The sequence below is a fragment of the Diceros bicornis genome, chromosome 9 (assembly GCF_020826845.1).
Source record: "Diceros bicornis minor isolate mBicDic1 chromosome 9, mDicBic1.mat.cur, whole genome shotgun sequence".
Classification (NCBI taxonomy): domain Eukaryota; kingdom Metazoa; phylum Chordata; class Mammalia; order Perissodactyla; family Rhinocerotidae; genus Diceros; species Diceros bicornis.
Window position 1 is genome coordinate 6,493,717 of NC_080748.1, and position 26,537 is coordinate 6,520,253.

The 26,537-nt window shown below is 39.4% G+C and overlaps 1 long non-coding RNA gene across 1 annotated transcript in view; it reads left to right on the forward strand.

The window, feature by feature from the left end:
- Window positions 1-1,110: 1,110 nt before the first annotated feature.
- The window catches only part of LOC131410072 (uncharacterized), a 45,223-nt gene continuing 19,796 nt past the window's right edge, over window positions 1,111-26,537 (forward strand). The window contains exon 1 of the long non-coding RNA XR_009221156.1: window positions 1,111-1,181. This is a non-coding gene — a long non-coding RNA (uncharacterized LOC131410072). The remainder of the gene's footprint in view (window positions 1,182-26,537) is intronic.

Here is a 26,537-nt window from a genome sequence, read left to right on the forward strand (position 1 = left end):
CAGAAACTGGGAAGTATTTTGGACTCATTCTTCAGCCTGCATCATCCTGTCATATGTGAATCCCATTGTGGAGGATCACAGTTATGGACTTACATCATATGTGCATCCCATTGTGGGAGATCACAGTTGTTGACTTACTTATATCATATGTGCATCCCATTGTGGGGGATCACAGTTGTTGACTTACATCATATGTGCATCCCATTGTGGGGGATCACAGTTGTTGACTTACTTACATCATATGTGCATCCCATTGTGGGGGATCACAGTTGTTGACTGACTTACATCATATGTGCATCCCATTGTGGGGGATCACAGTTGTTGACTGACTTACATCATATGTGCATCCCATTGTGGAGGATCACAGTTGTTGACTGACTTACATCATATGTGCATCCCATCGTGGGGGATCACAGTTGTCGACTTACATCATATGTGCATCCCATTGTGGGAGATCACAGTTGTTGACTTACTTACATCATATGTGCATCCCATCGTGGGGGATCATAGTTATTGACTAATTTACATCATATGTGCATCCCATTGTGGGGGATCATAGTTATTTGCTTACATTATATGTCTTTTCCATTAGGCTGTGAAAAGTTAATAGCATATTATTTTTTATCATGATAAGCATGTTGTCTGGTGGCAATTTTAAGGCAAATTTTAGAGTGAAATGGAGAATATAATGAGACAAAAATCCCTCAAAAGCCTCCCCACAATTTGCCCCATAATGAAGTGCTGTGATCCAAGAGTTACACAGATGACCAGAAAACCTCAGCCTTGGGGTGACTCCTGGTGGGTGGGGCTGGCAGGATTTAATAGCGTTTTGTGATGGAGGTGAATGGACAACACTGGTCATTTCTGCAAGGATGTGTTTTGTCTGAGGTTGCTGTTTCCCCTCATTGCAGGCCAGCTGTGGAAGACTCAGGTACTTCTGGTCTCAGAGGTCAGCAGGTGTGTTCACACCAGTTTTCCTGAAATTTGCATGTCATTACACAAACTCAGATTTTGTAAACTCTGCTAAACTATGTCATTTACTCAGGAATAAATACAGAAAGACCATTCAGTTTACTAACGACATTTATCAAATGCTTATTTTGCAGGACACAGTAACAAGCCCCTGAAGATCCCCTACAACTACAGACATTCTGTTGTTCCTGAAAGCCAGCTGTGCCAGGGTTAGTATTCTAAGGCCATGAAACTATATACTATAAGCAAAATAGGTTAATAACTCAGTTTACGTATTTAGATTCATTTTCAAAAGAAAATGTGATTTATTTTTTCTTGCAAACGAGGGCCCATCCCGAGAAGCATAAGTAGGATGGTGAGGGGTCTGGAATCATGTAACATGGAGAGCGGTTGGAGAATCAGGCATTGTTAGCCTGGGGAGAGAAGATGTAATAGGGACAAGAGGGCTGTCTTTAAACCTTTGAGAAGCTGTTAGATGGGAGAAGGATTAGACTGATTCTGCGAAGCTCCAGAGGGCACAAATACGGTGGAAGTTTCAAGGAAGTAGGTTTGGGTTGAAATAAATTTCTAACGATTTGAGTTACTCATAAACAAGTGATGAGTTCTAAAACACTGTGGGGCATGTTCAAGGAAGGAATTTCTGCACCAATTAATCCATGGACATTTGGATTAGATATTTCTTAAAGTACCTTTCAACTCTAAGATTCTATGATTCTTGGATATAAAAATCCCACTTTACATGGAGTCAGTTTTGTTTATCACAATCAGTCACAATAGCAAACTTATAGATGTCCCAGTGTCCAAACTTAGACATGGCTTAAGGGACCCTGAGACCTGACCGCTGCCCATCCCTGCCCTCATTCAACAATACTCTCCTCCTTGTCCTCCAACAGGCAGCCTTTCTGGTGGTTCTAGACTCCTTTTTTTGGCTCAGAGTCACCACACATGCTAGTCCCTCTGCCTAGAACCCCTTCCTTCCACTTCTTCCTGAGTTCACTCCATACACCTCAATGCAGACGTCTCTCTTTCCCAGGGAAGCCATTCTTGATGCTGCAGGTTTGCTTCCACTGTCAAAAGCCTGCACAGCACCACGCATTTCCCTTTTGTAATTCTTCTCACTCCATTCGAGAATTACTGTTCCCTGTCTGTCTTTCCTGCAGGACTCAAATCTTTATAAGGGTGGGAACATGTCTCTGGTTCACGGCTGTATCATCGGTACCCTAGCACAGTTCTGAGCACAAGCTTTCCAATTAGAAATATTTGCTAGATGAATCTTATCCTGATGCATTTAAAAAATGCTCATGTGCATTGATTTTGGATTTACTTGTAAGTTTTCAAGAACTTGTGCATTGTGTGTGGTACCAGAGTGTATCTATGAGGGGAAGGTGAGCTGTGAAAATTCAGAAATTGGAAAACTTTTGAGTACTTTGAAGAGTTTCATATCTTTACAATGCTGCAAGATTTCTTTCACAGCAATGCCTTCAGAATTCTTGGAACTGCTCTTCTCACATGTCACCACAACTCTCCACCCAACAGGAACAAAAAAGCATGGTCAGAATTGCCTGACTTGGAGGCAGAGGGAGCCTAGAAGGGAAAAGAAGTGCTAATAGTGAGAAAAGGTGGTAAAGAGAAAAGGCAAGAAATGGCTTTGCACACAATTTTACTTGGTTTACTTTTCAGCTGAAGTAAGAATTTAAGATTAATAGCCCTTCTCCCCTCCCGTTCGACCCCAAGTGCTAATGACCTGAGAACCAAACTGTTGGGCCATGACTCCCAGAAGGAAAATTTCTAGCGCTTTATTGCCATCCAGTGATGTTTGCCGTTTTTGTTTTCTGAAAGGCTGTTCTTTACTGTCCCTGCTATTTTTGCCTTAGAAGAGTTAGTTTTCTGTCTCACAGACATTTTTAAGTCTGTTGACAGATTTTCACACCAGTTGGCACAGAAGATCACTGGTCAGCTTTCATGGTGGAGCCTGGATCCATGTTTATCGTCTACGGTTCATTAGAAGTGGTTTCCCTGAACTTCTTAGAAGTGGTGGTTTTGAGACCAGATTGATAAGAGGAGTTATTTGTTTCTTTGAGCTTGTGCGACTACATGAAACCATTTTTCTCCTCCTCTCCATCCATCTTCCATTTGCCATTGCTGAAAAAAGGAACCTGATCTTGCTCTCCTGACTGTCCTGATGACAGGACAGACAATGAAAGGCTTCATTGCCCTTTGGAAGGCAATGAAACAGATGCAACACATGGCCCAGATTCATGGCTAATGTTCTTAGGGTTAACTGCTCGCGGAGGCCAGTAGAAGTCATCTTATTCAGGGGAGAGATGGTAATCATAGTTATGACCCCTTTTGTAGCAATTGCCATTGTCCTAGGAGTATCAGCCCCAAACTGTGGCTTTAGTAGCGAAAATGAAAAGAAGGTACAGCATCTGAGCCACTGTGGTGAGTGCAGCCCAGAGGATATGCTGGACCCATTTTCAGCGGGGAATGGATTTGGGCTGTTCTTTCCAGGACTCAAGATGCATCTCTGCTGAGTCATCCTTACTCTCAGATGGTTAGATTCAAGTCAACAAATACTCCCTGAGAAATTGAGAGGGATACTAAGATGAGTAAGGCTCTTACACCAAGGGTCTTCATGGGGTTAAAGGTACAGACAAGCTGGGCCTGTGGGCATCATTGCATTGTTTGGGGACACCTGGATTGGATTTGTGACCTTAGTCCCATTAGCAAGGTGCTTAGGTCGATAGAGCCAACAGGTGTGTGTGTATAAGTCACATCATAGAATAATAAATTCTTGTGGTTGTCTTTTATTTTAAAGCAGTAACTAGAACATCGAAAGGGGAACTTCTAGATGAAGTCAGGGTGGGCAGGGGTCGGTCGGTCGGGCGTTGATAACAGCTGTGAGGAACGTGGCTGCTACACAGCAGTTCGGCAGGGCCGAGCGGTTTAGGAGCTTTGTAAGGCACCCTTTGGATCCTGCAGTTTGAGGAACACTGCAATCAAGTCAGATAAGGGAAATAAATGAACATTGACCAGTGAGAATATTGTTAAAATAATTGTCCTTGAAAGAATAAGCAATACACCTGGCTTCTGAAGGAGCACCTCTCCTCACCGACTCCGAGTCTGTGCCGGTGCCCTTCCCTGCCATGACCTCAGAGGGCAGGCGATGCTGCGCAGAGACCTCATCCCCAGCGCGGCTCTATCCAAACTGCCGTTGTGCACCTGTGCATTCCTGCAGAAGCGCAGCGAGGCCTGTCCTGGGCCACACCTGAACACGAATCCTCGTCTCCAGGACTGTCAGGCTGTCACATTTGATGAGTCCTAGATTTGAAAAAAAAAAAAAAGAAACAAAACACTCACATCAAACCAATATGCAAGAGCCAGGGCTGAGAAAGAAAATAGGCCACATGACTGGACTTCTTTCTTTCTCTGTCTCTTCTCTCTCTCTCTCAGCAAAAAAAGCAAAAGTCACATGAATTCGAAGCTGGAATAAGACTGCATCCTCCACAGTGCCTGCCTCATTGAAAGCCTTGGATGTCCATGGCTCTGCCGCATTGCTCAGTCTGGCAAAGACAGCGGGAGGTGATTCAGGACAAATTGAAGCAGTGCGGGGAAATCTGGCACTAAATTTAGGAAGATATCCTGCAGTCTGGTGGCTGGCTGAGTCGGCTGCTGGGTACGAGCCGTCCACAGGGCTCCTTGGCCCTCAGGGACAACTGGCGAGCGCTGGCAGAGAGCCGCATGGCATTGGAAAGGCTTTTCATCTCGTATTCTTAGTTTCTGAAGCTTGTGCACTTTTTCATTTTTTTAAAGGCTGGAAAGATTCCTTTGCTATTGACCTTCCATCACCTAATTAAAATAAGAACAGTGTGTGAGAAAACTGTAACATATAAGAAGAAAGTCTCTCTCCTCTTGGGCAAGTTGGACTTCCAAACCTTGTAAGATGTTCCCCTGGAGGGTGACTCACACTCCCAGGATTACCCCTCCCAAGCACTTCAGAGAGAATAACATTTTGTATGTCAAAGGAGGGACGTGCAAGAAGGGGTAAAATTTTCCACAAAAGTACAGCTTTCTGCCAGAGAGCGCACGTGGGGCCCGAACATTTGGGCGTAAACAACTCACGTGTTTGAGAGAGCGAGAATGAGACAGAGAAAACTGTTGAGGAGAAGGCTGAAGAAGGCAATGTATTTTTCAGAATGTGGCAGAAGTCTTCTGCGGTGATCCTACTTGAAGGAAAAAATATTAAAGCTGATCTCTATTATGTTAAGCCAAACGTGCCTTCACCTTTCAAGAAAGAAAGTTGAAAAAAAAATGTGGGCAAGAAACTGGCATCCTGATCTTTCATATGACCCTGAGTGTATGATCTAAATATTTTTTATGTTATTTTCTCAATGTTTAAATGTAAATAACTTTATGAATTATCTGTCTACCTCAATGGGGTCTCTGACGATTAGGAAGGCAAGATTATACCTGTGTCCTCCCTCTACTGTAGAGGGTGTTGAATACATCCTTTCCCAGGGGAGCAGTGAGGGGTTCTCCTGGGAGGAAAGGATGGGTCATGCTGTGACTGATTGAGACTGTTCAGACTCAGTGGGCTAACCTGGGCCAGGCGGTCAAGGGCCAAGAACAGAGTGGGAATGAGCCTGCTTCCTCTTCAGCCTTCCCGTTATAGTTTCACACTATTAACAATAGAGATATTATTAGGGTTGTCTCTCTGGAGCTTCCTATCCCCATCCCCATGTTTCTCTCTGTTTCAGCTTCCGCCTCTCTTGAATTCCCTTAGTGTTGTTTTTCTCCAAGGTGATACCTTGGCTCTTGTTGGTTCTCACTCAATCCTATGTTCTGTGGTGATGCCACGGTCCCTGCCATGGCCTCAGCTCCCACTGAGGGGTCTCAGTTCTCCACTTTTAGCTTAGATTTTCTGCTGGAGCTCCAAAGCCTTATATACAACGTCAACCTGGAGGCCTTGTAAGTGCCTCAAGGTCAATATTTCTAAAATCAAAAGTATTCATTAATTTGCTTATCAATAGCCTGCTATGTGCCAGATCTTGTGGTAGAAATAAACAGCTAAGCCAACCATTAACATATTCAATGATAAAGCAGCTTTAGCAACATTTTTAGGAGCAGGCTTTGGAGAAGGAAAGTTTGGGTTTTGTCACTTTTAAGCTGTATGAACATAGACAAGTTACAGAACTTCTCAAAACTTCAATTTATTCATCATAAAAAGAGGATAATAACATTACAGTCTCAAAGTGCCATTGTAAGAATTAAATGTGATAGTGTTTGAAAGGCATATAAACAACGAATGGTATATATTTGAGATCAGCACATAGTAGTGCTTATGAAAGAGATGTTCAAAATAAGTATGGGGACATCTAACTATTCCTTAGTGGATCAGGGATGACTTCATAGTGACAGAGGTGTTGAGATCATCCCTCAAAGATGAGAAGCAGTCAGCCAGGAGGAGGGGGAAGGGTGTTCCATTCCCCTGTTTGTGAAGGCATGAGGAGTGAACTAGCATGCCACATTCAGTGAACAGTGAGCAGCGTAGTGCTGAGAGCACAGAGTCTGTGAGGATTAATGAGGAGAGATGAAGCTAGAACATATGCAGGCATCACATCAGGAGGTATCTTGTGTGTTAAGCTAAAGAGTCTCAACTTTATCCTGGAAGCTATGGAGAGTCACTGAAAGAATTTAAGCAGGAAAATAACATGATCAGATCTGTATTTTAGAAAGAACATAGTGGCAACTGTGTGAAGTAGAAATTGGACCTGTGCCAGGCTTGCAGCAGTGAGAGCAGTGAGAAGGCAGTTGCAGTAATCCAGGCAAGAAGTGATGAGGGCCTGGATTAAGGTAATGGCTTTGGGGATAGAGAGAACGGCATGGATGTGAGTGGATATTAAGGAGGTAGAATCTGCAAGACTTGGTAACTTGACCTGAGGGTTAAATGAGAAAAAAGACTCTGGGATACCTGCCAAATTTCTGCCATGGGCAAGTGGGTGGATGGTAGTAACATTCAATGAGATATAGAACACGGAAAGAGGAAAATACTTTTATAACAGGTCCAGTTTGGGACCTAATGAATTTTCTATTAGATTAATTTAAGGACTGATGTCTAATGGAAGTCGGAGCTTTTCTTCCAGATGTAAGGAACCAAAATGCAGGAGATGATAAGTGGTGCAGTGTGTTCAGATGAAGAATCAGGTGTCAAGTGAGAAGAGCCAAAGGCAAAGACCTGGGGAATAATGGCCATTTAAGGAAGGAAGATGACAAATCAGTGACGTAGTCTATAGGGACAAGTCATGGAGCTCAGAAGAGAATCCGGAAAGGTTGGCGTTACAGAAGGTGAACAACAGAGTGATTTACACTGTCACAGATGCAAATGTATCAAGTTAGAGAAGAGGAAGCCGACCATTGGGTTGGGAAACATGGGGGCCATTAGTGACCTTGGTGAGAGCAATTTCATTGGAGTTGTGGAAGGAGTGCCAGCATGTAGTAAGTTGAAAAGAACATGGGAAGAGAGGAAGGCTAGATCTCCGGTACACTCTACAGTGTTAAGAAGCTTTATTGTGAAAAAGGGAGAGAAAGAGAAAATAGAATTTAGAAAAGAATTTGAATTTGAAGAAAGTAGTTTTTTATTTTTAGAGCAAATGTGGGAGAACACTGTGTGAGTGTGTGTGTGAGGGTGTGTGTGTGTGTGTGTGTTGAGAAAGAAAGCCAGTAGAAGTAGATAGATGGAAGATAAAGTAGAAATGAGGGATGGAGCACTGCCCTTTGGGGAGGTGGGAAGGGACAGGTTGCAGAGCATGAGTGACGGCAGGGGCCCTGGAAAGAAGGGTTACTTTCTCCACTGAGACAAAAGAGAATGAGGAAAGACCAGTGCATGCATAAATTCATTTTAATGGAAGGAGGAAAGAGTTCTTGCTTGATACGCTGTGTTTGTTTCTGTTAGGCAGGGGCAAGTTCATCCATTGAGACTGTGGAGGAGGTAGGCTTGAGGACAGACACGGTGCTTTAAATAGCTGTTGAGAGGAACGGAAGAGGAAATAGCCAACATTTATTGACTGCTTACTGTGTTCCAGCCAGAATTTTAATTACTTTAAATTTAACTCTTTTAACCCTCACAATAACTCTACAAGGCAGGTACAATAATCATCCCTATTTTACAGATGAGGAAACTGAAGTACTGAGAGACTTAAATACTTTGACAAATACCTTGATAGAGGAGGGCTTGACTCAAGATTTTGACTCCACAGACCATCCTTTTATGTATTAGAGTATATGTGGGGCACTGATATTTCATTTATTCATTCAGCAAATATTAATCAAATGCTTTGTTTGTGCCAAGCACTTGTTTGAGTCCTGAGGGATGCACTGACAAGCAAAATAGTCAAGATGCTTATGTTCATATTTTAATGATGGGAGACTGCCAAGAAGGAAAATAGATAAATAACCCGTATAGTTTGTTGCAGGCGATAAGTAGTATAGAAAAAGGGGAAAACATAAAGCAGGTTGAGGGGCTGGAGGTGGGTTACAGATATAAGTAGGAATAGGACTCATTTGAGATGATAACATTGGAGCAAGGACTCGGAGGAGGGGATGAGTTAGCCATGCAGATATCTGAGAGAAGGGCATTCCAGTGTGTGGACATATGCTTTCATTTCTCGTGGAGAAATACCTAGGAGTTGAATGACTGTGTCAGATATAGAAGTATGCTTCACTTATCAGGAAACTGCCAGATTGTCTTCGGCAGTGTATGCGAGTTTCAGTTGCTCTGCAGCCTCACTGGCACTTCGAGTAGACACTCTTAAATTTTATCAGTTCTAGTTGACATCTAATGACATCTTGTGGCTTAATTAGCATTTCCCTAGTGACTAATGATGTTGAGCATCTTTTTGTATGCTTTTTTTGCCATCCATATATCTTTTTGGTGAAGTGTCTAAGTATTTTTTGCCATTTTTTTAATTAAGTTGTTTGTCTTCTCATTATTAAGTATAAGTGTTTTTAAAATATTCTTTATATAAGTCCCTTGTCAGTTATAGGCTTGCAAATATTTTCACCCAGTCTGTAGCTTGTTTCTTCATATTCTTAACAATGTCTTTGGAAGAATAAAAGTATTTAATTTGGATGAAATCCAATTTATGGATTTTTATTTTATAGTATTTTTTGGTCCTATTTAAGAAATCTTAAGCCAAAGGACACTAAGATTTTCCTCTTATATTTTCTTCTAGAAGATTTGCAGTTTTAGCCTTTACATTTGGTCTAGAATTCATTTGTATATGTTGCAAGGTAAGGGTTAAGGTTTTTTTTTCTTTGCATATGGCTATCCACTTTTCAGCACAATTTGTTGAAAAGACCATCTTTCCTTATTGAATTACTTTGAGACATTTATTGAATATTAATTGATCATGTATGTGGGAATCTACTTCTGGACTTTGTGTACATTGTCATTGATATATCTGCCTACCTGTGTGGAGGACCACTTTGTCTTGATAATAAGCATTTATATAGTACATGGAGATAAAATAAGTCTTGACATCACATAGTGTAAGAACTCCAACTTTGTTCTTTTCCAAGTAGTTTTGACTATGATAGATTACTTGCATTTTCATATAAATTTTATTTTATTTTATTTTATTACTTATTTTATTTATTTACCTTTTTTTGTGTGTGAGGAAGATCATCCTTGAGCTAAAATCCATGCCAATCCTCCTCTTTTTGCTGAGGAAGACCAGCCTTGAGCTAACATCTATTGCCAATCCTCCTCCTTTTTTTTCCCTTTCTCTCCCCAAAGCCCCAGTAGATAGTTGTATGTCATAGTTGCACACCCTTCTAGTTGCTGTATGTGGGATGCTGCCTCAGCATTGCCAGAGAAGCGATGTGTCAGTGCGCGCCAGGGATCCAAACCTGGGCTGCCAGTAGCAGAGCGCGTGCACTTAACCACTAAGCCATAGTGGCCATGGGGCCACTATGACATATAAATTTTAGAATCAGCTTGACATTTTCTACAAAATCCTGCTGAAATTTTGATTGGAATAGCCTTGAATCTAGGGATCAATTTGCAGGAGATTTGATCTTAAGAATTGGGTCTTAAAAACCTTGAAAATGGTATTTCTCTATTTAGGTCTTTAATTTCTCTCATCAATATTGTGTAGTTCTTAGTGAGCAGGTCTTGCAGATCTTTTGTCAAATTCGTTCCTAAGCATTTCGTATTTTTCTATATAAATATATTTATATAAATATAAAATTATAAACATATTTTGAAACTATAGTTAATGGTATTGCTTTTTTATTAATAACTTTATTTTTAGAACAGTTTTAGATATTATAGAAAAATTGAACAAATACTTCAGAGAGTTCCCGTATACCCACCCTCCATATGTAGTTTATCCTATTAATAACATTTTATATTAGTATGATAGACTTGTTAAAATTAAAGAACCAATATTTGAATAATACAATAATGATGTATATTATTATTAACTGAAGTCCATAGTTTATTTAGATTTCTTTAGATTTCATCTGATGTCTTTTTTCTGTTTCAGGATCCCATCCAGAATACTATAATACATTTAGTTATGATGTTTCCTTAAGTTCTGCTTGGCTGTAACATTCCTCAGACTTTCCTCATTTTTGAGGACTTTGACAGTTTTGAGAAGTGATAGTCAGGTATATTATAGGATGCCCCTCTACTAGAATTTGTTTGATATTTTTCTCATGTTTAGACTAGACTCTGTGTTTTTGGGAGGAAGATCACAGGGATAAAGATCCATTTTCATCACATCATATCAAGAGTACATACTGTCCACATGATTTATGAATGTTGATGTTGACCTTGCTCACTTGATTGAAGAGTGTTCGTCAGGTTTCTCCACTGTAAAGTCACTCTTTTATCCCCCCTTTCTGTACTGTACTCACTGGAAAGAAATCACTGTGCACAGCACACTCTTGAAGAGTGGGAAATTATATTCCCTCTCTTTTAGGGTGAAGTAAATGCATAATGTATTTGGAATTCTTCTGCAAAGGATATTTGTCTCTTCTCCTCCATTTGTTCATTCATTCATTCATTGTTTATATCAGTATGAACTGAAGGATATTTATTTTATTCTCTGAGTTATGGTTCAATACTAATTTATTTATTTTGTTCGTTAAACTGTTCCAGCTTTGGTCATTGGGAGCTCTTACTGTTGGCCTCTGTGCGCCTTTGACATATCCCCATCAATGTAGGGTTTTTTGTTTTTATTTTTCTATTTTTTGAGCACTGCCTTACTTTCTGGCACTGTAAGATGCCTCTGGCTCACCTTTGTATTTCATGCTCCAGTTGTAGAATCAACCATTTCTCCAAGGAGCCCTGGTTCCTTTTAATGAAAAACAGTATTAGAAACCAAGATTTGGGCACTAGGTATGCTTCTTGCTACTAGGATGTCATTTCTTTTAGATGATCTCAGGTAACAGAGCAAAGAAATATATGTGTGTATGCTAACCTGTATGTGTAAATATTTCCGTCTGTAACCATCTGTTGCAATATCAAGGCAGAGATGAGTTCATACTGATGTCTCCAAGTCTAATCCATTACCATAGCCTTCTCCCATGCTTGCCTGTAAGTTCTCACAGCAACAGCAAAGATTCCCGCTCTCTGCCATTCATTTACTTAACTGTTCAATTTCAGCATACACGGATAGCAGCATCATAACTGTTAACCCCTTGCCCCATGGGGGGCAACTTCACTAACTAGAGTGTAATGCTTATGTGCAGCTCCCTTTGCCTTTAGTCCTACAGGTTCCATTATTTCCAGAATTACTTAGGTCAGAACCTTTTCCCCCAGCTGCTTCCCTGAGATTGTTTTATATATCTGTGATATAGTTGGATTCTCTTGTCAGTCTGCAGTCTTTCCTTGAATCCCCCAACCTTCTAGATGATTTTTTAAATTTGCAAGTAATAAGGTTCACTCTTTGTGTTGTAAAGTTCTGTGGGTTTTGACAAATGCCTAATGTCATATACTTGCCATTATAGTATCATACAGAATAGTTTCACTGCCCTAAAAATGCCCTGTGCTTCACCTACTCCTCCCGTCCCCCTCTCCTGACAATCACTGACCTCTTTACTCTTTCTATAGTTTTTGTCTTTTCCAGAATGTTATCTAATTGGAATCACATAGTATGCAATATTTAAGACTGGCTTCTTTCACTTACCAATACGCAGTTAAGGTTTCTCCATGTCTTCTCACAGCTTGATAGCTATTTTCTTTTTATCAATGAATAATATTCCACTGTGTAGATGTACCACAATTTTTTTATCCATTCACTTACTGAAGGACATCTTGATTGCTTCCAGTTTTTGTCAGTTATGAATAAAATGTCATACATATTCATGTGCAAGGGTTTTTTTTTTTTCTTTTCTTTTTCATTTTTTTGTGTGGGCATAAGTTTTCAACTCAATTGGGTAAATACCTAGCTATGTGATTGCTTTATTGTGTAGTAAGACTATATTTAGCTTTGTAAGAAACTGCTAAACTGTCTTCCAAAGTGGCTGTACCATTTTGCACTCACACCAGCAGTGAATGAGAGTTACTGTTGCTCTGCTTTCTTGTCAGCATTTGGTATTGTCGATTTTTTATCTTATAGCCACTCTAATAGGTGTGTAGTGGTATCTCATTATTGTTTTATTCCAATTCCCTACTGACAAATGATATTGAGGATCTTTTCATATGCTTATTTGGCATTTGTATATCTTCCCTGGTGAGGTGGTTGTTCAAATCTTTTGCCCAGTCTTTAATTGGATTGTTTGTTTTCTTATTGTCAAGTTTTAAGAGTTCACTGTATATTTTGGATACAAATCTTTTATCAGATATGTGTTTTACAAATGTCTTCTCCCAGTTAGTGACTTGTCTTTTTATTCTTTTAACAGTGTCTTTTGCAGAGCAGATTTCATTTTAATAAAGTTCAACTTATCTATTTTTTTCTGTCATGGTCCATGCTTTTGGTACATCTAAAAACTCATTACCTAGGTTTTCTCCTATGCTATCTTCTGGCAGTCTTATAGTTTTGCATTTTACATTTGGGTCTATGATTGATTTTGAGTTAATTTTTGTTAAAGATGTAAGTCTGTGTATAGATATAGATTTTTTTTGGCATATGGATGTCCAATTGTTTCAGCACCATTTGCAGAAAAGACAATCCTTTTGCCATTGAATTGCAGTTGCTCCTTTGCAAACTGATCTGTGTGTTTATTCTGTTGCCGGTATCATACTGTCTTATTTATTTTAGCTTCATAGTAAGTCTTGCTGTTGGGTAGTGCCACTCTTCAACTTTACTCTTCTTCAGTGTTTTGTTTGCTATTCTGAGTCTTTTCTTTGCCATATAAAATTTAGTGTCAACTTGTTGATTTCCACAAAATAGCTTGCTGGGATTTTGATTGAGATTGCGTTAAATTGATAGCTCAAGGTGGGGAGAACTGACATCTTGACAATGTTGATTCTTCCTATCCTTGTACGTGGAATATTTCTGTTTATTTAGAACTTTAATTTCTTTCATGAAATTTTTGTAGTTTTCTGCATATAGACCCTGTATATATTTTGTTAGATTTGTATCTAAGCATTTCAGTTTTTTTGGTGCTAATGTAAATGGTATTGTGTTTTTAATTTCAAATTCCAATTGTTCATTACTGATACATGGGAAAACAATTTACTTTTGTGTATCAACTTTGTATCCTATTACCTTGCTATAATCTAGGAGCTATTATTATTATTTTTGTCAAATCTTTGGGATTTTCTACATAGATAATAATGTCTTCTGTGAACAAAGATTTATTTTTTCCTTCCCAACCTGTATACTTTTTATTTCCTTTTGTTGTCTTATTGCACTAGCTAGAACTTCCAGTACACTGTTGAATAGGAGTAGAGAGAGGGAACATCTTTGTCTTGTTCCCAATCTTAAGGGCAAACATCCATTTCTTCACAATTAAGTATGGTGTTAGCTGAGTCTTTTGTAGATGTTCTTTACCAAGTCAGGGAAGTTCTCCTCTATCCCCAGTCTGCTGAGAAATTTTTTTATGGAGGGGTGTTGGATTTTGTTAAAGGCTTTTTCTGCATCTATTGATATATCATATAATTTTTCTTCTTTAGTCTGTCGATGTGATGGATTACACTAATTGATTTTTGAATATTGAACCAGCCTTCCATACCTGGAATAAATCCCACTTGGTCATGGTGTATAATTTTTTTTCTGTACCCAAAAATGAATATTAGTCACATGTCATTTCTAATGTAAAGTCCTGCCTGAACCCCTGGGGAGTTAATTGCTTTCTACTTTGGGACTCACACAGCACTTCGCTTCTGCCTTTATTATAGTACTTATCGTGATATAGTTTTTTACATTTTAAGTTCTATAACCAATATGGTGAGCATCTGAGAACAGAATTGTTTCTAAAAATTCTTGCACTGTCTTTGTACCTATAGCCCCCAAAGTGTTACTTTTTTAACAATAGTTATCCTTATTATTCTTTCCATCTCTGATGCTTACTGCTCTGCTTGACATGTGTAATTATTCATAAAAATTTGTTGAAAGCAAAAAACTTGACATAGAGTATGTTCCAAACACAGGGTGTCTTCCAAATCCAGCCAGTAAAATGCTGAAATATTTTAATGATATAAATCTAGTGCTGAAAATGATATATAGAAAGGAATCTCATTTATTTTTAGTGACATTTTAAATTAATAAAAATAGACTTTATCAGTAAGGCAGCTACAGATTTCTAACTGGACCCCTCCAGGCTGGGAAAGGTAGAGAAGGTAGTATTGGGACTTCATCACTCATCTGGGCCCCCAGAGACATCAACTAGATGTGTATACTGCTGTATAAACATGTGACATTGCACAAGATATTTAGGTTGTGTCAATGACCCTGTCTTGGCTCTGCAGCCAGCCTCTCTTATTCCATTTCCAAGCTGGCCCCTCCTACCTCAGAGTGGAAGAGAAAAACAGGAAAAGGTGTTTTGTAAAATCACTATTTGATTGGAGACGCCTAAGATAAGTAGCATTGTCTCAAGTCTGTGGAATGAATCAGGGCAGGAATAACAAACAAAAGGAGTCTTCTCTTTTTTTAAAGTCCCTATGAAATCATATCAAGAAAGAAGGGACAATTTAGGCCTTTTTCATTCTCTTTTATTGCGAGTCAGAAATTTTGGAGGCCTCTAACCATTCCTACTCTCAAATGAGGATGCCAGTTGTAAAATGTTAGTCCCAACCAAAGATCATGGCCATGTTTCTAGAGCATTCCTTACTGTATGTGTGACGCTTTGAGGTCTTGCTGTTTTCATTGGGAATGCTTCACAGCAGCCATGAATGAATCCTGTAAAAACCCTGACAGAGTCAAGCCTGAAACAGACCTGGGCTTTCATTGATATTTATCAGCTATTTTGATGAGAACTTCCTCTCCAGTGTAGTCAACAGACATGATATCTAGTCTGCTAGTTGCAGTGAATTGCCTGAGCAGTGCCATTCTTGTCTTAAGAAACCACTGCCCTTGCCTAAATGAGCCAGGCTGTTCCTTCCCGAAGAATTACTATTTTCTTTCCACCCTGGTTCCCTCCTGCCCTCTTTGAGTAAACTCATTTTCTAATCCTATTTATTGCTATTCTCACTTTAAAGCTTCAGATATACATAACTGCTTTCAAAGATAACAAAATGGTATAGAATTTTTTTTACAAGTATTTTCACTTATGATTTCTTCACTATTCCCATGAGGTAAAGGTTGAGAAACTGAAGTATAACAATATGATTTTTAAGGTCACACATTTGTTGGGGCTACACTTGAAGGCAGAGCCTCAGCTCCCCGTCTCCTACACCTGGGTTGCTCCAAGAAATGACAGGGAATTGAACACAGTGTGTGCCAGCCACTGTGCTACGGACTTTGCCTACATTAACTCATAATTGTGAGGTGTTGTCATTATGTCAATTTTATGTATGAGGAGATTGAGGCTTAGAGAGATAGAGCAATGTTATCCAGGTGATACAGTAATCAATTGTACCTAGACATGATTGATTCCAAACTGAGCTATGTTATAACATCTACGTAGCTTGATCAGAGCTATTTTTCTATGACCAGTGTCACTGCCTTTGGCTGCTTAGGTAATGCCCTGTGCAAAAGTGCCTGGCTTTGGGGATCAACCCAAGGTTTACTGGCTGCATTCATCAAGCCTTGGGCCGCGGCAAGAGGCAGTGCCATCAGGGAGGAACATTAAACTGGAATATCCAGCAGGGACTTTTTTCTACTTGGTTTGTTGGTGGGGTGCCTTTTCTACTCCATTCAAAGATGCTGTATGTGCTGGCTATGAGCCTGCTGGGATCAGTCACATACATTAGTACCTTGGGATTGATGGGGTTCAGGGCAGGCCTCCCCAAGATGTGCCACTCTGGTATGCAGATTATTTTGAGCTAAAGACAATAAAGGCTCAGAAGACTCAGAAAGAAATTTTGAGGCCCCCCTCCCCCCATCCCCACTAACTGCCTAAAATAATTTAAGATAGAAGTCCTGTCCCCAGGACAGGCCATCACCATGGACAACTCTGGGTATGGACAGACTGGGAGTGTCCTTGCTAAACCCATTCTTATCAAAGCTCTGAAAACCAAGTAAAAGTAGAAGTTACCCTTTGTAAGAGACATTTACATTTATAAGAGAAATCTCCATTTGTAAAGATGTCTCCCTCTCTGTACCAGGAAGAAGAGGAGATGACCTTATCTCTAGAACCCCTTATCAGTGCAGAAGGCGAGGACTTAAATCTGCATATTAACCTTAGTCTTGTTTACTGAGCTTTTCTGGTAATCTCCTATAGCTGACTCCCCCTACCCCCAACATCCTCCTTTGTCTTTAGCTGAAGATAGTATTTAAGATGAGAACCTACACCATTTTGTTGAGTTAACCAGTTTTTTCTGGGTCTCTCCCATATATAAACGTTATAATTTTTTTTTTGATTTTTCTCCTGTCATTCTGTCTCATGTCAATTTAATTCATAGCCCGGCCAGAAAGGATCTGGAGTGGGTAGAGGATAGTCTTCCTCCCCTACATAATCATTACCCACCTGTAAAATAGGCCTGGGATATAGCCAAGCCTTAGGAGGGAGGAATTCCAAACTTAGTTTATAACTTTGTACCTACTACATGGGGAAAAGAAAAAGCTATTTACACTGGAAAAGGTGCTATCTCTTTACTCCAGTCAGGTAGAACTCAATATCTAAGTTTGAGATTGTGTTCTTTTATAAAGAAGCTTCAGAGCTCATTGAAAATCTTAGTTACCAATTTACTACTGATGAAAAAAAGCTATACTGACGAAAAGCTATAATATTTACTAAGCAGTTAAAATATCAGCCTACAAATTGTGAACTTTCCTAATACTGATATTTGGTGTTTCTGGTGAAACTCAATTCAGTGCCTGAGAAGACACCTGGAAAGTCCATAAAACTTCAAAGATCTATAAACAAGTCAACTTAACTGCTTCAAATATCCTAACATGCCACTTGTACGTCAGCTTTTCCACGTTTACTGAGAAATAAAATTCAACCCACATGTGGGAGTCTGAAGCCATGTGGGTATGTGAGTTGGGGAATTTTGAGCTTCTAAGGAGGATGTAGGATCATTGAGTTTCTGGATTACCCAGGAGAGGTTGACCTTGTAAGCTTGTACTTCTTTTTGGTGAAGGTAATACGTATTGAGGAGTTCCTTTGGATAGAGAGTGGTTTAACAAGTGCTATTTAAATGGTAAATATAAGGATGGGTATGACTGCCTTGATATCAAGAAAAGTCAGGGAACTCAGTAGTTAACTTGGCCACACTGTGCATTTGCATTAGCCTGGTAAACTTAACGCCTATTGCAGGAATGGAAGGTGCTACCAACACATGAGTTAACGGTTGCTGTGAAAACCATAACTTTGAATTTATTGACTCTGGTGTATTTAAGGTTTTACTTGTTGTGTCAGCATGTTCAATGTAGGTGTGCAGAGTAGAATTCATGCCTCATTTTCAGATGAAGACTAATTCAACTTTAAACATTTTTCTTTTCCGAGCAGTTTCTCTGGAGCTATAGAAAGCTGTCAGAGACTTCCACTCTGGTTCAATTGCTCCAGTTCCATTGGCTTGACTAAGAAAATACATCAGTCCTGTGTCCAACTCACACAATTTAGACCCAAAAGGAAAAATAAATTCCTTGTGAGGTCATCCCTCTAGTCTGAACACTATCTGGTAGACTCCTTGAGCCACTAAAATGGCAAAGATCTTGGATGACTGCCCAGCTGTTAGAGAGAATGGAAGAGACAAGGAGAGTAGCCAGGAATGGTGGCGCATAAGAGCACTGAGCCTCAGCAGGAAAACAGGAGAGATGGAGCAGTGCAGCATATTGATTAGAGTTACTCATATGGGAGCAGAGAAAAGCAAATCCCGTGTGTGCGTGTGTGTGTGTGTGTGTAGGGGAGGGGGATTGATGAAGATCTTTCAGAGTAAAACAAGATACTTACTCATTTCTTTATAGGTATTCAGTCACAAAGAATGTCACAAAGTCCAAGAACATAGCTGTTTGCTTTTTGTTTCCAAAAGTCAAACAAAAACTTCAAGAAATAGAAAAAAGTAAGGGCACAGCTGCGATGTCTGTGAGTGTATTTGGTAAGGAGATCTGGGTGTGAGCATGCGCCTGCAAATCCTGCTGGGTCCTCAGTGCCCAACTCTTGCTCAGTCTGCATTCACAGCCAGCAGTCTGCTTACTGACCTTTAGAGAAAGAAGTCTGCTGAGATGGGGAAATTTCAACGTTTATTAGTCAGCTCTAGGCTGAGGGGACCCTTCTTGCTGCAGCTTTGTTTTTTCAAATAGAGTAGTCAGTTATCTGAATGAACTTAAGAGGTCCAGTAACTCTTGAGTCCTAATCCTGTGAGCTGGAGATTTGTTTTCCAGTAGGGTTCTTTTTAGGCATTTGAGAATATTGAGAACATATCGCCATGTTTATTTTATTTTATTTTATTTTTTCATTTTTCTAAAAAGCAATTTGATACATTTGTATTTCTCTCTGGATAAAATCATGTGAAATTATTTTATATTGCTTGACAGGCTGCATTGTTAACCCTCATAGTGTATAGTGTGTGCTGAGGAATGTATTACACACAGCACACATTTATTGGACACGCTGTAGTCTCTTAAAATATGAGAAAAAGCTGCTGTAAGCATCAAAATATCTCTGTTTTCCCAAGAGCAGTAGATATTGGGTTACTGCCTGTTAGTTTGATAGATACAGTTTAAACACTTACTTTAAATAAAAATACACATAAAACAGAATACATTCTGGATCACCTTTGACCTGTAAGTGGTACCAAAAGGAATAAATTTTAGTGGGAATTCACCTATTCTCTATCAAGTTGATTGACTATTCACATATATTTGTAAAAGATAAATATTTTGTTCATCTCTTGAGATTAAAAGAAAGTTCCATACAGGTGTTTCAATGTATGTTTTCTTTTCAAAAATATTTTTCTGGCTTGCTAAAATCTTCCACACTCGCAGAATTTCTCTCTAGAGAAATTTTTCTCTCTAGAATTTCAGCTGAATACCTAATCGAAGCTGATGTCCACAAGAGAGCGTTAATGAACCTGTGAATCAAGGGTCTGTGAACACTTCCATTACCAGGGTAAAAATCTTTGTTGGTTTAAGCTAGATCTTGTACATTATAGGAGTCACAATATGAAAGCGTTGACTGAATCTGTATTTCTAATTTTTCTTTGCTGAGAACTCCCATTAAAATTCATATTTTTGAAGATGGAAAAAACAATAATTCCCAGGTCTGGATTATGTTCTGGATATGTTCCTAAGAGTATAAGCATTTCTCTGCCCATATTGGTGGGGAGAATTAGGCTGATAATGGTTTATTCAAAAAATTATATGTCATAAAGATATTTAAAAATTACGTAAATCTAAAAATATTATATAGATATAGATAAAGTTGTATGTATAATGCTAAAAGCATTTACATATTTATATTCATACATGCATGAGTCTGAAGGAGGTGGTCTTTTGTTAAGAAAAATACCTTGATTGGTCATTTTGGGAGACAAAGTCAGGCTCCAGGACTGTCTACAGTGAGAGAGGACGTGAGAGCCTTGTAGAAAGCTGAAGCAAGAGTGGCAAGAACTAAGCACATTTCTAGGAATAAGTAGGGCTTCTATGCAAATATTTAAGTAGTTTGCATTGCTCTAATGTAAAGCTTTTCGTGTGTTCAAATCTTCAATAACTTTGGCTATTCACAAGATGGAAATCAAGTAAAAGGGGCCCAGATCCCTCTCATGGAGACTTATAACCCAAGGTGCAAAGAAAACACATTTCTTACCCAAATGTGAGCTAAACACATTTCTTACCCAAATGTTGCTTTGTGTACCATGAGTAGGCTTGGTCACTTTAGTGTAAACAGACAGGTTTCCACATGCAGGAGAGAAAGGACCATGTTCCATAAAGATGAATTTTACTGGGAGGGTTCTTAGGTTCACAGATGTAGACATGTTCACCTTTCTCTGGGATATCTATAATGTAGTTGTGCATCTGTGTTGTTAGATTTGAAAACTTTCTGCTAGTATAACAGGTTTTAAAATATAGGTTGCTAATATTTTTTATTTCAAATTGATTTTAGATAATCAGTTCAAACTTTTTATTACTAGGATTTTTTAAAATCTCTTCTGAACAGATAGAGGTAATTGTTTTCATTAAATATATTAGAAATAATGTATTAAATGACTTTATAAAATTGGAATAAATGAATCCTTGTTTGGGGAAAATATGTCATATACACATACAAATAGAGGAAAATTTTTTAAATTTGCAACACACACTGGGTCTATGAAGAATTCTCTGTAAATGTAAGTGTAACACTTAGTTACAGCTTCCTTTCAATAAATTATGTTGGATTTAGTGATTTCTGCAACGCAGTGGGAAGCTGACACTGTAGATATCAAATCGTGACTCTATATAGAAGGCTTCTTAATGAATTACATCATAGATAAATGCCAGATTGAGGAGGTTCCTAATCTGTGTTACTTGGTAAGGTTTTAAAAAGTAGTTCAAAATCAACTACGTAATTTTACTGAATTAAATTGATTGTTTCAATGATTGTTCAAGTAAATACAAACAAAAGAACATGCTTGAATTATTAAATAATCGAATCTGCAAAGAGCCCTTGGTGAATAATTCAGACAGTTCCCCCAAATTTGCAAGTGTATTTTGAGTGGCATCCAGTAGGCACTCACAAGTTTTTGTTGACCTAATTCCCCATCTTTTGCCCCAGTTGCAGGCCGTTGTGGTGGTTCTCCAAGTGTCTGCACGTTGGAAGCCCTGAGAGAGCTCTGCTGACCAGAGATTCTGCCTCTGTAGATCTGACGTAGGGCTTGCTCACTGCATTTTCCTTGAAGCTCCTGCGACATTTGAATACATAGCCATGGGTTGACAGCCACTGCATTTGTTGACTTTTTTTTTAAATCTGTTTCTCCAATTCAGCAGTCAGCTTTTTGGAGACAGGGACATTGTCATGGACTGTACTCCATGTCCCTGGCATACAGTCTGGTTCACAGTGAGCAGTCAGTAAGTGTTTGTTGGATGAATGAGTTAATGTGCTAAGTCTTCTAAGATGATTACATTGACTGTCAAAGCTTCACAACTTCTAATAAAACAGCTCAGATATTAAGCTGAACCACTGAAAAGTAGAACCAGTCTTAACTCAATCAAACATGAAGACAAAAGAAATCTTATCAAAGGCCCCAACCAGAATAGTCTCAGTAGAGGGTGAAGGAAGGGGCTCTAAACTCAGCACTCAAGGGCATGAGGTTCAGAAGATTCTGGAAGGGCCATCATGATCCAGAGAGCCAGGGATCAGGGAGGACGCAAGAGAGGACCAGGGAGGCACCTGTGTTGCAATGGTGTGTAGCTCAAAGGAGGAAATGAGGACCTGAGGACCCATATCCAGGCTTAAAGGAACTGAGGGTCCCCCCAGATCCAATGACTGCCCAAGAACACCCCAGGCAAGAAGCTTAAAGATATTTTGTAGCTTCTAACCCAAACAAATTTAGACCAAAACATTATCAAGACATAGATATTCATCAAACTGAACCAGGCAAGCCAAAATTTATGAAGGATTGCAAACCTGGTAATAGGCAGATTTTGTTTTTTGGGTTTTTTTTATTTTGCTTTTATAGATTTGAGCTATTGAAGCATAGGTGGGGTTAAGTAACTTACCTAAGCTAAAAGAGTTATTATGTGACCTAGTTGGCATTTGGAAGATGAATGGATGATGGAAATGCAAAGCACATGCCACCTTTGCAGATCCATGTTATCTCCCCATCACATATAGGGGACAACAGAGACTCCCACAGGGCCCTCTCCTCACCTCTCCAATCACAAACTTGTATTTTCAAAAAGAATTCTCTGAGGTACAAAGATGTGAGCACTCGTTAATCAGCCTAGAAACCTGTTTCTTTAATAGCAACTGTATTAATGTTGGTTCAATTGTGGTTTTTCCCCCTACCTATTAAAGTGCCTTTTCCACAAAAGTTCTTATAATTGGCAGTAGGTTAGTCTTTAGAAAATCCTCAACTTTTAACAAATACTTTAACACTATGTAAGCAAAAGATAAGGAGGAAGAGTAATTTTTTTGCCAAAAAATTAAAATAAATTTGCTTGCCTGCTTTGTGCAGATTGAGCCTGAAAATACAGGCTTATAAGATTGTTCTGTGCCCTCTGGTATGTTTCCTGTGTTGATACAGTTAGATGTCTTCTATCCCACCTTCTAGCTGGTCTTCAACTGTCAAGTTCTTCCTTATCCTGTCCTGGATATTCTATGTTGAGTCTTTCTATTGCTTTTGGGATAGTTGTAGGTTTCATACAACTCATCTGAGTCTTTTCTCTTTTTTGGGTATTTTTTCTTTGAAACCCTTGGTAGCCATGAATTCAGTTTTCATTGACTGGTTTATAATTGACGGTTTGTCACCTTACGTATCACCTACTCTGGTTCTTTGATTTTCAGTTCAAAGACTATTCCTGAGCTCGGTCAGAGTTCTGCACAGCCTTGTTCTGACCCTTGACGTATTCTTCTTTGTTTTCATATCAACAGTGTCTTGTCTATGAAAATGCTTGTTGTAATTTACAATTATATTTACTTTATGTGCTATAGTTTTTAGTTCATCTTCTTCGGTATTAATTACTTGATCAATTCTTAACAACATAGAAGGAAGTCATCCTGAACTAGATGCTTATAAAGGTGAAAAATATGAGTGTAATATTTTAGTGATATTTGGCAAGAGAAGCCTGAGACATTGAACACTCCCTTGGATCAGACACCCCATCCAACCTGGTCCCTGTGCAGAGAAGAAGGCAAAGAAATTTAACTTTTCACATTAACAATGGTTTCTGCTGCTGAACAACACTGCAAATTCTAGCAGGCTAGGTAGAATTCCATGCAGAACTATCTTCAACTGTCGTTCTGAATGAATAAGAACAGTATGAAAGTGCCAGTCTGTCCACAGCCACCCCAGGGACCAGCCTTCTCTCCCATCTTTCCAGTTCAAGGCAAGAAAAGGCTAGAGTGGATCTGCTTGTGGGAAAATCCAGAGGAGAGTAGTGAGCAAGACAGTTTGGCCCAAATGGAAAAATGAAAATGGCTTAGAAGTCTTGTTAAGATCCTTCTTGGTTGGGAGAGGAACTTGGGAAACCAAGGTATTGCTCCCCAAGCCTATCCTACTTAGCCATATTAGAAAAGAGAACTTTGAAAAAGGAGAAATAGATGATCCACTCTGCCTCATGTATCCAGGTATTCTGTTCCTCCAAGGAAGAACAGAATCAAATAAAAGAGTGAACATGAAGACTGGCCAGGCTTCTTCCTTCCTTGTGAGAATGGTTCAGCCCAGACTTTGTACTCCTTCACCTAAACACACACACACACACACACACACACACACTGAGAGAGGGAGAGAATAAGACATAGAGAACTAAGTAAAAGGAGATGGCTAGGCCTTCTCCCAAGGGAAGTAGAACCAACTTCTCTTGATACCTACGAAAATAATCCTCATGTCTTCCTCATTTTAACTGTATGAAAACTTCATCTTGGTAGAATGAGGAGTTTATCCCTAGAAGCATATTGAGCAGAAGGGCCTGTGAAGGGGAAAGGAATCTTCAGTTTCCTCCCCACAGATACCAGTGAATTCCATTCCATACTATTTTTGGTATAGAGTGGTTGAGAGAAAAAAATACCTGTCTGCTCACTTTTTTCACTCTCCACTCCTTTTTTTTTAATGCCATAGACTTCTTTGCCAACCCTGTGAAACCCAAGGACCCTTTCACAGAACAATGCTTTTAAATACATAGAATAACTTTCAGAGGATTAGAAATAAAACCTATCATATAGAAATAGACTTCTACCAATGGATTCCTTGGGGAGTCCGTGGGGCCCAGGTTAAGAATCAGTATTAAATAGGGCTGTGCATAAGTCAGGGTCCCTGTAAGAAATAGGTGGCACACTCAAGTTAAGATAATTTGAGGATTATTTAATCAAAAGATATTTGCAAATCATGGGTAGGGTGCAGGGAAACCACATGGAGTTGTGAGGTACATGATGCCAGAAACTGCGAGCTGTTATTAACAGCAGAGACAAGAGAAGAGGGGAGCAGCGTGCAGGGAGCACACCTCAAGAAGAGTGACTCAGTCTTGGGAATGGGCCAGCCACAGGTGACCTTATGGGGAGGGAGCCAGGAGCTCCCTGACCTGACCTCATTCCTCCTGATCCCCAGCTGGGGCTCCCCAGAGATGCTGTACATTAAGCAGACTTTTAAAAAATGTAAATCAATTTAGGTCTCAATAATTCTCCTGCCCTAGAATCAGAGACCCCCCAAGTCCTTCAACTCCCACTTGGCTGTCGTCCTGGGTCTTGTGGTCTGTTGTAATCAGGAGCATCATCAAAAGGTAGTATACGGAAGCAGGTAAATTTCCATGCACAGATGACATTGGTAAAATGTTCATTTGCCACAACTCAGTCTTTATTTTTGTTGGCAAATATTTAAAAATACTTTAAACCATATGTGGAATTAAAGTAATTGATTTTCTCTCCTTTTTGCTACAGTAATTTTTCTTTTGTGATTGATTTAAAAAACAACACTCACTGATAGGTTTTTCAGGAAATCTCATTATTTGCAGGTTAGTTGGCCCAGGACGTCAGCTGTCTGTGCTAAAGGAGAAATCCTTTACAAATTTCATCTTGAGAAATTGTTCAAGTCACCAAATTGTTTGGGAACAGCTAGCTATTTCATCTTTGAAAATGTAGGTGGAGTACTTGGGAACTATTTGAAAAGTCATTTGTTCCAAGGGTTTGTATTGTCATTCTACAAATTACACAAAACTATTTGAAAAGGAAAAAAAAAGAATGATTGTTATCAACCCACAGAGATTCATTGAGAACGTATGCCCAATGTTCCGTGATGGTTTTCCTTTTGTAATAGTAGAGGACTAATGAAGATCTGCCCTGCATGTCGAAGGTCCAGGCAGAGAGGCATGTGGTCAATTACCTTGGTGTGAAGGTAGAGCCACTGCAGAGATGGAAATCATTTGCTCTGGGAACTCAGCCTGCACTGCTGTGAAATGATTTGCATACGAATGTACCAGGAGTTCCCAGAACTGCGTTCCTGGGTGTTCCCCTCCTCTCTTTCCACTGCTGGCTGCCTGATTCTGTTTGGGTGTGTGTCTCCATGTGTCATAATATTCTGTTTTAAAATACAGCAAAGTTCAAGAAGTTTTGCTTCCTTAAAAGCAATCTTGGTGCCTAAATATGAAATACTGAACTACTTTCCACAGGGTTTTTTGTTTTGTTTTGTTTTTGAAGTACAAAGCAGTTCTCTAAAACTGATCTCCCCAAACCGAGGGTGGGATGGGAAGTTTTCTTCTGACACTGGCTTTTCTAAATAGCAAATTCCCCACATTGGTGTTCTCGAGGCTTCTTTTCCTTTCCTGGACGTCAAACACGGTGGGTGACTTGATGAGTGGAGAGGGTATTTGTACTTGGGGCTCTTTGCAAAACATTCCTTTTTTTTTTTCAGGCAGTGATTCTCTGCAGAAGAATTTTTTTTTTAATAAGTGAATTCTCAGAGGGCGGACAGGGAAAAGGGAGGAACGGCTGAATATTTCTGCTAGTGTTTTGACCAGAACAGCCCTAAAATGTTCTGTTTATTAACACGGGGGAGAACGGTTTGTGTAAGGTTAACGTTGGAATCACTTAGCCTGGTCACTCCTTCTGTAGAGTGTCTGCATGAATTAGAAAAGGCTGCCAGGTGCCCATCTGTTAGCAATACAACCCTAGCCACAAACACAACTGTCGTGACAACCACACCGAGTTAGTCTTTCAAATAAAACTTGTTAAAAGCTGCTGCCCTCCAGCCTCCACCCACTGCAGTTAACTGAATTAAAGCGCCCTCTAACTAGTAGTTATTTTCTTAGGCCTTCCACACTTGTGCAGCTGTGCCATGCCGGCCTTCAATTTAAAATAACCCCACCAGGATGAGTGTTTAC